Here is a 13945-nt window from a genome sequence, read left to right on the forward strand (position 1 = left end):
TTTATTTATTTGACAGAGAGAGATCACAAGCAGGCAGAGAGGCAGGCAGATGGAGAGGGGGAAGCAGGCTCCCTGCTGAGCAGAGAGCCTGATGAGGGGCTCCATCCCAGGACCCTGAGATCATGACCTGAGCCAAAGGCAGAGGATTAACCCACTTGCTATATGTGAATTTAGAAATAAAATGGATACATGGTTGCCTGGGAGGTTCAGTCTGTTGATCATCTTCCTTCAGCTTAGGTAGTGATCTTGGGTCCTGGGATAGAGCCAGAGTCAGGCTCCTGCCTCAGGGAGTCAGCCTCCCTCCTCTTCCTCTGCCCCTCCTTACTCCCCACTCATGTGCGTACATTCTCTCTCTGTCTCTGTCTCTCTCTCAAATAAATAAATAAAATCTTTAAAAAAGTGAAAGGAAACATGGGTGCTTCTTCCACTCGGGATCTGGCTTTCAGCACTGGCCGAGTGTTATGTGAAGCTCTAGTCCCTTTTGTGATTAACACCCTTCTTGCTCTGGGTCCTCAGAACAAAAGGTAACTGAGTCTGAATTCCATACATGTTGGGTTGTGTTGCTGCTCACCTTGGAGTATAGACAGGATCTGAGCTGCAGTGAGAGAGAAGATGGCTTAGTCTGCTTACCCAGTGGTCCACCCAGTACAAAAAGCCAGTGGTGGTGAGTGCCTGTGGTGTCTCTGTGCTCTGCTTCCGGGTTCTGGAGGGCATCCAGCATCAGTGTGATATTCACAACTGTTTCACGGCAGCTAAAGAAGAGGCTGGTGTATTAAACACTTCTGAGTATTCTTTCAGGTATACGTAGGTAGGTCTGGATGTAAGAAGTGTGAAACATAATGCTAATTCTTTACATCAACTACTAGAATTATCAAGGATTTTCTTTTATTTTTCTTTTCTTTTTTTTAATGATTTTATCTCTAACAATAGTTTGGAAGACCTTTCAAAGAAGTCAGTGAAGACTTTCAGGTTCATTTAGATGATTTTGATTTAAAACCTTGATATTTGGTAATTATGTATTCCCTTTTATTTTTAATAGAAACTTTGAATGTTTCAGAAAAAGAACTCTTGGAGAACTTTAGAACTCTTGAAGCAACTTTAGTTTGTTATTGTTTTCACTTACTTTACATTTTGATAAAAATATTTGCATTTGTTCACTTTGAATTTGATCACATTTTATTTTATTTTTTTTTTTTTTTTAAAGATTTTATTTATTTATTTGAGAGAGAGACAGTGAGAGAAAGCATGAGCAAGGAGAAGGTCAGAGGGAGAAGCGGACTCCCCGTGGAGCTGGGAGCCCGATGCGGGACTCGATCCCGGGACTCTGGGATCATGACCTGAGCCGAAGGCAGTCGTCCAACCAACTGAGCCACCCAGGCGTCCCGATCACATTTTATTTTTGATCTTTCAGATCGGCATAGCCCAACAGAAATATAATGCAAGCCATGTATGCAATTCAAAATTTCCTAGTATACACATTAAAGAGTAAAAAGAAACAGGTGAACTTAATTTTAATAAAATATTTTCTTTAAGTGACTATACCCCACATATTATCATTTCAACACATAAACAATATGAAAAATCATTGAGATATTTGACATTCTTTTTTCCATACAGAGTCTTCGAAATCTGCATTTTATGTTGACAGCCCACCTCGATTTGGACTGGCCGTATTTTGAGTGCTCACTAGCCCCATGGGGCTGATGGCTTGCAAGCCAGACAGCCAGGTCTAGATCCCTGAGGATGTAGGGGTGGGAATATGGAATGGGGACTTACATTTGTCCTTCTGCCCTGGCCTGGCCTACCTCCTTCCCATTAGATGACCACAGACCTTCCTCCTCTGAGCATGAGCTGTCCCCAGTTCTTGAAGCCTGTGGTGTGGGTGCCCTAGAGGTCTCTGTGGCTTGCCCAGAGTTTGCTGGCAGCTGGCTGTGCTACATGTGTTATGAAGCTGTCACTTATGACTCTGATAGCCAACTGATTCGAGGATGTTGTGTTTGGAGAGAAGGTGTAAGGGTCGAGGATGTTTCTCTGAAATCAACACCTCTGTTTATCTCCCTAGCTATTAAAACACTGGGAGGGCCGGCTGCCAGCCTCCTGCTGGCAGGCTCTGGAGTCCTTAAGAACCCAGGGCTGGGGCTATGGGCAGTCATTCCCCAAACTCCTCCCTTTCCCAGGAGGCTAAATGCCTCGAGCCCTGCTCGAGTCTGTCAGTGACCTTGGCAAATAGGTCTCTATTAGTACCTCTGTCTTCATGTCAGGACTGTTCATTTCACAGATAGATGGCAGTTTCCTCTTCATGGCCTGTAAGTGCATCAAAGTGACATTGATGAGGCTTGACAGTATAGTTACTCGTGTGTGGGAGGCAGGAGAGCAGAAGAGGGAAGGGCATGTGCTTCCAAAACAAAAGAACTTGGGTTCAAATCTTGCCCCTGCCACTTAGCACTGAGTTGGTACAAAGCCCCTGACTTCTCTGAGCCTGTGCACTGGAAATCATAACAGGACCTTACCTATAGGGCTATTGTACAGATTAAATAATGTAATGCACATAAATCTGTTGGCTTGGAAGAAGCAACCAGTACATACTAGTCATGGCTATTCCTTTTCTCCTTCTCCTTCAATTCTGGTTAATTGTGCTAGTGCTCACTGGACGGATGACGAAGTCCTTAAAAGGATTAAATTAACAAACTGTTGGGAGCCAAAATCTTCCTGTGGATTTAGTAGAGATTGACTGCCATGACACCGTACTCTGCATCCAGACTTGGTTCTAGAAGAAGGTGGCAGAACAGGGAGGCTGGAAATCGGGCCCTGCCTGGGGTGAATTCAGAGCTCCCAGTGAAAAATGGCAGCTCAGCGAGTGAGGGCTGTGATGGGGTGCACAAAGGCCAAAGCTGCCCGGAAGAGCCGGGAGACTCAGTAAAAACGTTCAGAGAGGACCCACTGTGCCACTGGGGAAAGAAGGCTAGATGGCAGTTCATGTGATCATATGCTGGTCATCCGTGAACCTCGCAGGCACTCAATAAATACTTGTTGCCCTGAGAGTTATATTACCTCATACTGTCATGGACAGTTTTGTTCAATGACCGGCATTAGCCAGCCCATAATAGTTTAGTCATGACAGGTCCCTTGAGCTAATCCCATCGGCCGGAGTGAGCTCAGTTTTAAGGAAAGGCTTGACTTTGACACCTTGTGTACCCGGATCAGTTGGGGGTCCAACAAAGGACAGAATTCATCAGGGACGGTTTACATGAAGAGATGTAGGTGCCGGGATCACATGCCAAGTCTGAGCAGGGTTAAGGGACCAAATGAGTGAAGCTGAAGCACCTCGGAAGCCCCAGAACACAGAGGAGTTCAACCTGGCGGATGAGGACAGCCCTCTCAGGAACAAGAGAGCAGGGAGGCGGAAGGAATCTGGGTCCATCCATGACCTTTTGAGGCCAAGTCCCCTTGCCTTTCTGGACTGTCCGCCTGCCTCTGGACAACGATGTGAGAGAGAAATAAACAGCCGTCTACTGAAGCTATCGCATCTGGGAGTGTGTGTGGCTGTAACCTTACCTTAATGCATTCAAAGGCTGGTGTGGTTGCCCTAAGGGAGTGAGGGAGTGAGGGTTAGCAGATGAGAGCGCCTCTGAACGAGGGCCTGGCAGCCATGTTTACGTAAAGGAGCTTGGATTTTGTTCTGGCAAGGATGCTTTTGTGATCTAATTTGCATTTTTCAGAACATTTTGACTGGTATGTGGGGAATGGAATGGAACAAAACGTGAACTAGTGAGGGGGCTCTTCTGGTTGTTCAGGCACGAGATGCCCATGGTTTGTTCAAAGATGGCGGGGGCGGTGTGTGAGAAAGGAGTCAGACTCTGGTTGTGGTTTTTTTTTTGTTGTTGTTGTTGTTTTAAAATATTTTTAATTTATTTATTTGACAGAGATCACACGTAGGCAGAGAGGCAGACGGGGAGGGGGGAAGCAGGCTCCCCACTGAGCAGAGAGCCCGATGCAGGCCCTGATCCCAGGACCCTGGGATCATGGCCTGAGCTGAAGGCAGAGGCTTTAACCCGCCGAGCCACCCAGGCACTCCTCTGGATGTGTTTTGATGGCAGATGATAAAGGATCACCTCCTAACCTTGACTTTAAGGGATTTGTGTGTTCAAGAATAAATGAATTATATAACGTGTTTAACACAGGCCCTAGCATGTAACTAGTATTGTTGTTGTTTCTATAACGGCTTTCTGACCCTGAAGATGTCACTTATCCCAGCACAAGGTGCTGCTAGATTGAGCAAGGAAAGAAGTTCATGTTTTACTAGCAACTGACTCCTTTGATGTCTGTGCACATGGTCTCAGACTGTCCCTGAGGTCATCTTGAGGAGAAGGCACAGCCCCGACCCAGAGAGAGCCTTGTCACCACAGCGAGTCTGAAAATTCACTCGCTCTGCCCATCCCCATACAGCAGCTACTGTGTGCTAGGCAGTGTTCTAGAAACAGAGGGAAAAGTGACAACAAGGTATATTATGTCCCTGCCCTCGTGTTCCTGTTCTTCTTTTCGCTGGGAGGAATAAGGAAAGTGAGGCACCTTTATTTTTTATTAGCTCATCTAATCTCCCCCACAGGCCCTACTGTGGAATTCAGGACACTTCATTTACTAAATAATGATATCTCAAGACTCTTCCCAGTTAAAAGCTCAAGCCTGCAAAATTCTCTCTTCCTCAACATGGATTATGGCTGTACCTCAGGGTTTACCCCAAGAGGCAAGGTGAGGGAGGGGTCTGGTTGGCGTGGAGCTCCTTGAGCCTGGCTGCTGCTGATGTTGCACAAAATGATTTCCTTCCAGATGCCTAAGTGAGTAAGAGTAAATTGCTCCACTTTTTACTTTGTCCCTGAGACACTGTCTTACACCATAGAGGTTACCATCTGTAGGTCTCTTCACCAGCTTGCCTTCCTCAGCCTTCTTTAACAATCCACTTGCTTCCTTTCTTACCAGAACATCCTCTGGGCCTCCTCCTTTGGGATTTGGCCTTCCTTTTCCATTTCCCTGGGGCCCTACTGACAAAACGACTTCCAGGTAGGGTTGACTCATGTACAAGTAAATTTTTGACATAAATATGTTCTCTGCAATATTTAGGACATATTTACACTAAAAAATTGTTGGTTATCTGAAATTCAAATCTAACTGGTGTCCTATATTTTCTCTGGTACTTCTACTTCTAGGGAACTTGGCTATGGCAGATAGCAATGAAAAACACAGCCCTATAATTTTCAAAATATTATGCCCCAAATAAGGCTTAGCTCCTGCTGGCCTCTTGTCTGGACAGACTTACAGTGGCTTCAGAAAGAAAGCTTCCCTCTACCTCCTCCCTGGCATAGGCTGTTCCTTGTCCCTTAGAGGAATTCATTGTGTGTGAAGTATGTGTGTATGAGAACGGGGGGCAGAGGGATGGTGAAGGAGCCATCTTTCTACCCCCTGACCCCCAATCTCACCAGGCAGGCCTCTCTGGGATGTAGGTAGCCCCATTCTGCTGGCAAAGTGGTTGCTTACCTAGGATTTTTATGAGGACATTTTTATTGAGCTATAATTGAAAAGAAGCAAAATTCCAAGACACTCCAGGTTTTTCTCATAAGCCTCCTTCAGAAATGTGTGTGTGCTCACGCGTGTGCGTGTGTGTATGTGTATTACTTGTGTGTATGTGTGTGTGTATTACTCATAGACGATGGCCGGACCACATCAGAGTTTTTGTTGAAAAAAATGAGGACGTGTGTGCGTGTGTGTGTGTGTGTGTGTGTGTGTGTGTGTGTGACATTTAATCTTTCTCTCTTTTTCTCTAAATTAAGGATCAGAATAAAGATGAGCCGGGAGTCCGGAGAGCCGGTAAAACCCTTTTCATTAAGCAAATATTCTACTGTTTGGAGAATTGGGGTTTTATGTAAGAGGGCTGCGCTTGTCATTATAGCCTAATATCCTAATGTAAGTTTACAACTGTACTTAAGAAACCTGTAATAGAATGCAGAACCTGTTATGTAGGTAAACATGCCAGGCTAAAGTTTATAAATCATACACATTTATTTTAAAGAATGCAAAAGTAAATCCAGATGATGGTGTTCTAGAAACAGGCTGGGTGTGACTACCACATTGTGCCCCATTGCTGTTCTGAGAAGCTGCAGGAAAAGACTCTGTCTCTCTCAGGGTCTGTGTGACCAGCCCTCTCATCCTCCCTGTTCAGGAAGGACGGAGACACAGATCTTCTTTCCCAGCTTCCCTGGAAGAAAAGAAACTCAAGCTTTTGTTGAGCATCTACTATGTACTAGGTGCTGGTTTTCATGCTCACACAGACCTGTGTGATGCTGTTATCCACCCCATTTTCAAACTTGAGAAATGTGAGGTTCAGAGGAGTTTGCTACCTGCTCAGGCTTGGGATGGAGTCTGAGGGAAAACCCAAGTCTGAGTATATCCAACGTTCCCATCCTTCCCGTCACTCCCTTTCTGCCCCAGGCAGCTCAGCATGGTGGTAGGAGTGATATATGTCACAGTCTCTGAGGCTAGACACATGGCTGCTTCTCAGGAGGGACAAAGCTGGATTGGGAGTGAGGTAGGTCAGGCCGGGCACCTCTGTGCGGTGGTCCTTTCTGGGACAGTCCTGAATCCACTGACCCATTGTCTTGTCCAAAGGATTCATTCTTGCCCGGCCATGCCTGTGACCTGATTAAAGTTCATGAAGTGAACAGATGAGATTCTTTCAGACCAAAAGACAGATTCAGAATCAAGTGACCTCAGAGATTCATTGAAAGAACACACTTGAAAACAAGGATCTCCTGGAGAATGGGAATGTCCCCTAGCCTACACCATGACTCTGGTGACCAGATAAACACAGGGCCTCACCAAGTGGAGGCTGGGCCTCATCCCATGGCTCTGGCTTTCGGTGGCCTTGGCTTTGCCTCCCTTGGCTTCTGATATTCTTGCCTCTACCAGTTGACTCCCTCTGCTTCTCTACTGCCTTATGAGACTCCACTGCCTTATGGCTCCTGCTTCCTGGCTTCCCTCAGGGTAGCTCCTCACCCATCCTGGTACCGCCCTCCACTCAAACTCTCCAAAAGAGAGGACCTCGTTGGGTCAGCAGTTTTGTTCAGGAAAGAGCACCCATCAGGGGCAGCCTCCCACATTAGACCACCCCAAGGACCTCTGGCTCCTTGTGGGTCAGGAGATTTAACGGTTAAGGCCAAGTTTGGCTGCAAGTAACAGAGACTTGGAAAATAGTGGCTTTAACAGGATAAACATTTCTTTCTTTCGTAGAGGAAATATGGAGGCAGAGGCGGTCCATGACTAGCCAAGACTTTTCCCATGTCAGGCAGCATGGTGAAGAAGAGAAATCAAAAGGCACTCCCCTTCCTCCTTCAAAGAGACTTACTGGGAGTTCCACACATTAATTCCACTTATGTCTTATTGGCCAGGATGTAGTCACATGGCCACACTTACTAGCAAGAGAGGATGGGAGATGTTCTATGTTAGCTGGGTACATTGCCAGCCAGCTCATAACTGAGGTTCTTTACCAAAAGGGGAGGCTTTTGGGAACAACTAGAAGTCGATGCCTTGGTGCCCATCCTGATGCAACCATCTGTGGCTAGGACAGCAGAGCCATATGATAGAGACCGTGTAATAATCAGAAATATGTGAGCAAGGAATGCATACCAGTTCTGGTCTGAAGGGGGCCTTGTCTGGATAGTACAGAGGGCATATCTTTATCTCTGATGTGTGCTCTAAAAGGAACTAGAAGCATCCCCTTGTCTCTCCCTTAGGTTTCCCCCTTAGTAGTCCTTTAGTTCATCATTCCAGTAAAACCAGTGCCTTCCTTAGCACCCCTTTTAAAACATGCCCATGATCCTTGGAAAATTAAGCTGTACTCAATTATTTGTGAATTTTCTCAGGTCAACTTAAGCCATAACCTTCATCCCCAGTGACTGCCGAAGTCAGCATGGCCCTAGCAGTCAGCAGCGCTGAGCCGGAGTCCTGGGAGGCTTGATACCTCATCTTTTGGGGTCCCAGTTGTGGGTCCCAGGAGCCCCATTTTAGGCCTAGAGGGTTTAGGAGGCAAAGCCTGAATATATGTACAGGGGTGTGAAAAGGGAAGGGTTTTGAGGGAGTGAGGACAAAGGGATGATGGGCTGATGAAAGGCTCTGAAGTGGCAGCTGGGGTATAGGCAATCTCAGAGGTGGGAAGTTCTAGCAGCTCCCCAGGAGAGAGGACCAGGCTAACCAGCCATCAAATGGCTCAGGAAGCAAGGATAAGGATTTTAATGCAAAAGTCTGGGGGACAAGCTGGGAAGAGCAGAGCGAGCTGAGGAAAGTAAGAGTGCTGGGAGCTGGCAGGATGACAGTACCTGAGTAGGTATTTATTTCCCTCAAACCAGTTTTTCCCAAGGCCCCAGTGGCTGCAGACCCCATACTGTATGCTGCCCTCCCCACCCCCTGTAAGGGAGGAAATGGAGGTGGCAGCTGTCAAGACCAGGCTGGGAGCTGGAGGCCAGCAGATCCACAGAGGTCCCTGGTGGTCAGGAAGTTTTGGGCTGCTCAGCGGGAGTCTGTTGGCTTGGAAGGTCAACTGGTTGGAGCTTAGAACAGAAAGAGGTGTGGTGGGGAGAGCTCCCTTTCTGGCAGCCTCTCCATCCTGCCCACCTCAGGGCTTTTGCCACCAGTAACCCCCTGGAGCCCCCAACTATCTTCCAATCTTGAGTGGGGCTCTGAGCAGATATAAGCCAGGGCCTGTTGTCCTCCATGTTCCTCTGTTGCTGTGGGAGCACGCCTTCCTGCACTCTGCCGCCAGTGGAGTGGATGGATGTGGCTGCTCTGTCCTTTCCTCATATGCCCATTCCTCCAGAGGCTAATTTGGCTTTTAAAAACCAGGGCTCTCGGTCAGAGCTGGCTCGCTGCTATGCTGGTTATGGATTCTTATGTAATAAAGAACCCCAAAATGTAGTCCTTTTATCACATTATTTTATGGTTCCTTATGGCTTAGATGGACTATTCTTCTGTTCCATATGGCACTGATGGAGGTCAATCAATGGTATTTAGCCACCAGACATGTTTGTCTGGAGAGTTCGCGATGGATTCATTGAAATATCTAGTGCTTTGGAGGGGAGGCTGAAAAGCTAGACTCAGTTGACCAGTTTGTGGACTCATGGCCTCTCTAGCATGGTGGTCTGAGGGCAGTAGGACTTCGTGTATGGTGGTTCAGGACTCCCAGAGTGTTCCCGAAACCCAGGTAGAAGTTAGAAGGCATCTTCTGACCCAGCTTCAGAAGTCTCAGAATGCCACTTCTGCTCCAAATTCTACTGGCAAGCAAGTCACTAAGGCCAACCCAAAATGAAGAAGTTTCAGGAAGTGTATTATGATTCTACCACAGCTGGCTAAGCGACCTTGAGAAAGCTTACTTGAACTCTTTGAGCCTCAGTTTCACAACCATAAGATGGAAATAAGACAACAATATCGACTTCTTAGGGCCTATGGGAATTAAGTAATTACACATGTCTCATCAACAACTGGTGTATAAAAGCCTATTCATGATCATCAATATCTGCAATTTCCTCTTCTTCTTGGGCACTCTGATGGACTACATTTCCCAGCCTCCCCTGCAGATGGATGTGACCATGTGATTGAGTTCCGCCCAGGGAACTAGAGGGGATATGATATGTCTGGCTTCTGCACCCTCCATGCTTGCTTCCCCTAACCTCCATGCCCCCACCAACCTGTGTTGTAAGGGAGAAATAAACTTGGCTTGTCAGAGCCATGAACCTACCCTGACTAGTGCACAAATATATAATAAACTCTCAGTTAAAGTTAGAGGCTCTCTGGCCTAACCTCTCTACACTTGTGTTCTCATCGATAAAATGAGGGTGCTATTATCAACTTACTCCATAGGATTGTGAAGATGGGATGAAATAATATGTAGTTTGACTTAATGTCTTAGATCCTCTTTGATCACAGTTATTTCATCTAAACACAATGTACTATAAACCAGGTCATCATCACATTTTTCTTAAAACAAAATTACCTATAATAAAGCCTCTTGAAGGTTTTAAAAGAATAACATGTGAATTTGCAGTATTATAGGCCAGAAACCAATGAAAATGGTATCATCTAAATTCAGAATATTTCCTAAAATCCATTTGATATGGATTTCAAAACTTAAATATATAGAATAGGATGTTTCTAATTTTAGAAGATAGTCCATTTATTTTTGATTTTTTAAATTAGGAAATATTTTAGGAAGAGTACCTAGGGGCTCGGTCACTTGAGCGTCCAACTCTTGGTTTCAGCTCAGATCATGATCTCAGGGTCATAAGATCAAGCCCTGTGGCAGGCTCTGTGCTCAGTGGGGAATCTACTAGAGATTCTCCCTCTCCCTCTGCCCCTCTGCCCTGTTTTCACACTCCCTTTATCTCAAATAAATAAATCTAAAAAAAAAAAAAAAAAAGAAAAGAAAAGATGTAACAAGAACCTGTATTCCCACAACTCAGTACGGTAAAATCTTAACATTTTGCTATATTTGATTTGGTTTTTTTTTCCTCAAGAAAAAAGGGTGGGGGGTAGTTTCTAAAACACTTAGCATAATGCTTGGCATTTTTAAGGCAGTCTGTAATTATCAGCAAGTGTTTTTTAACATTTTATTTTGAAATAATTTTACATTTACAGAGTTATAACACTAACAGAGACATTTCTTGTATACCCACCACCCAGCTGCCTCTAACATTAGCCTCTTACATAACTATAGTGTGTATATCAAAGAGATCAAAACTGGTGTCACACTATTAACCAAACCACAAGCTTTTTTTTTTTTTTTTTTTTCCAGATTTCACCAGTTTTCCTATTTCTATCCTTCTTCTGTTTCAGAATCTAATCTAAAATATGATGTCGGATTTAGGTCAGTTAATTTTTATTTATTTATTTTTAAAGATTTTATTATTTTTTTATTTGACAGACAGAGATAACAAGTAGGCAGAGAGGCAGGCAGAGAGAGAAGAGGAGGAAGCAGGCTCCCTGCTGAGCAGAGAGCTTGATGCAGGGCTCGATCCCAGGACCCTGGGATCATGGCCTGAGCTGAAGGCAGAGGCTTTAACCCACTGAGCCACCCAGGTGCCCCAGGTCAGCTAATTTTTAATAATTTGTTCCACACTCTGAGAGCACCGTCAACTTTTTATCTGAGATGGGGTTCTGTGCCACAGATGATGCCTGGGCCCATTGACTTGTGGCAATAGTCACAGCTCTCCTCTCGGGAAACTCTCCACGTGTTGCACAAAGCTCTTCCTGTAATCCCTATGTAATCCTTACAATAATCTTGAATGTTGGCTCTCGTGAGTCTCATGTTACAGATGAGGAAACTGGGTTATGGAGAGACTCACCAAGGTCACACACCTCAGGTCAAGGGCAGAGATAAATTTGAATAAAATTGATAAAATTGAATCCAGGTAATCTGGCTCCAAAGTCAGATACCCCCGCTTCTTTCGCGAGGCTGCTCTAGAGAAGACAGGAGCAGACGCCCCATCGCAGACTTCCCAGGGCAAGCAGGACAGGCAAGAAGTCTTCCGGATGGAGATGCCAGTCTCGAGCTCAAACTCTGTTTCCTCAGACGCTCTGGGGAATGTTTGGCCTTCCTACCACATGCCTTCTTAGGTTTCCTTTCCTCTTCTCCCTGCAGCCCAAACCTCAAAGCTCCAAGAAGGTGACCTGCTGAAACTCAAGCCCCAGGGTGTGGCTCTGTCCTAGATTCTGAGCACTCCAGCCCAGCCAGCAGGGACAGGCTGCCCACATTCATAGACCCGGATGTTGATTTAGAGACCAATTTCTGGAACCACTATTTTGGGTCCCGCTGACAGTGCATGAGCAAAAAATAGCAACAAGGGCCGAATTGTCAAGCACTGGGGGGATCCAGAGGAATTGGAGGTGGGCAGTCGGGTCTATTGGGCAGGGACTAGCTTTGTCTATCCTGGAGACTAGACGCCCCCAACCTGAGGATGAATTGAGAACAGTTTTCCATCCCTAGCTTGAGAGCAGCCCTGCCTGTTTGGGCACTGCAACACCAGCCCTTCTGCAGTCCTCCAGCTACCCTGTATGTTTACCCTTGGAAAAGGCTTAGAGAGAACTTCAGGTAGCCAACAACCAGCTGGGATTAAGACCAAGTGCTGTAGGAAGGGAGCAGGGAGCTGACTGGACAGAACTCTCCCTTTGAGGCCAGAGCCCAGAGATCCTGTATCCCTGAGGCACATTCCATCCTCATTTGATCTTCTCTGAGCCTTGGGTCATTAGATGATAAAACAGGAATGTTCATCCCTACATATCAAACAAGGCAGCGGCTGTGTGCATAGCTTATGAACTGTGGAAGGAGGAATGGGGGCACAGCCTGGGCTCAGCTCACTCAGATGGGCATCCTGACTTGGAGCTGCATCTGCTTGGGAGAAAGAGACACCTTTTCCTGCACCAAGCCCAGCAGTGATTAAGCCTGAAAGACTGATGTGTTCCAAGGAGGCACCTTTTTTGATTCATGCAAAGGAAAAGCACCTGTCTTCTGGAAACAGACCAGATGGCAGAGAAGGGCAAGGACCGTCTGCACAGAAGGCAGAGCTGGCGCCAGAGAGCACTGGTGTGGAGTGAGGAGGAAGTGTCAAAGGCGGCCAGGGAAGAATGAGATGGACTGGGAAGAGGGTGTTGGGGTGCCCAAGGGGTAAGCATGCAGGTGGAGCTCGGGGAAGAGGAGGTGCCTTCCGGGGGCAGGCCCACTCTTGGGGCCAGCAGGGATCCAGTCCCCCAGTGAACTCTGTAGAGAAAGCCCATGGCAGTGGGGGGCCGACCTGCAGCTGTGGTTCCCACGACCCCAGAGCTGTGCCTGAGGGCAGGGTCATGTGGGAGCCACAGGGACCTTAAGACCATGGGAAGCCTGATCAGAGACAGCCACTTGAAAGATAATGACGAGGCACCAGTAAATTATGATTCAGAGTGACGGGTGACATCACAAAAGGTGGATAGACATTTTGGCAGCCCGAGGAAGAGCCCTTCTCTTAGGTTTAGAGGGTCCAGAAGGACTTCCCAGAAGTGAGAGCTAAACTGAGACTCACAGAGACCCCGGTGAGAATGGATGAGGGTGGTACGTTCGGGCAGTAGGATCTGAAACATATGCAAAATACCAGAGGTAAGAGAATGTGGTACATTCTGGAAACTGCAAGGGAATTTACCATTTGTTAATTACACAGTGTGCATGGGAACAGAATTACAAGAGATAAGGCTACAGATACAAGAAGGTTCTCAGATAATGAAGCATCTTTATACTTCATCAAGGTGTTTGTACTTAGGGAGTTGTAAGCAGTGTAGTGACGTGATTGGATTTTCGTTTTGGTAAGACGTCTGCATGGAGACCTGGATGGGCAAGGCTGAAGGCAGAGAGGCCAATGTGGGCTGCTATTGGTGATCCAAGGTTCGGGGGAGAGGTGAGGGTGACTCGAAGCTGGGTACTCACAACAAAGATGAAGCTGGGGTGAGCAGACCCAAGGGGTACTGAGGAGGTAGAATCACATAGAATCACCCCTGTCTGAGAGGCAGGGGTCCAAGGCACCACCTGTCACTGACTTGAACAATAATGGCTGTCAGAACTCTTCATTTAAATGAAGAAGTAGGAAGAATTCAGCCAGTGGGATGGGGCTGATGAAAAGTGCAGCTGAGTTTGAAGTTCAAGTGCAATATTCAAATAGAGGTGGGCAATGGGATACAGAGGTTTGAAACTCAGGGGAGAGAATCCGGCTGGGGGTCTAGGAGTCATTGACCTGGAGATGTGAACTGAGGCTGTGGGGGTAAGAGAACCCCCACCCCACCCCCAGCAGGGTGGGAACTCTTCAGGAGTGAAGAGGTAGCAGCGAGAAGACTGGGAGCTTTTTACATTGTTTTATTTTATTTTTTAAAAGATTTTATTTAT

The sequence above is a fragment of the Mustela nigripes genome, chromosome 4, assembly GCF_022355385.1.
Source record: "Mustela nigripes isolate SB6536 chromosome 4, MUSNIG.SB6536, whole genome shotgun sequence".
NCBI lineage: Eukaryota > Metazoa > Chordata > Mammalia > Carnivora > Mustelidae > Mustela > Mustela nigripes.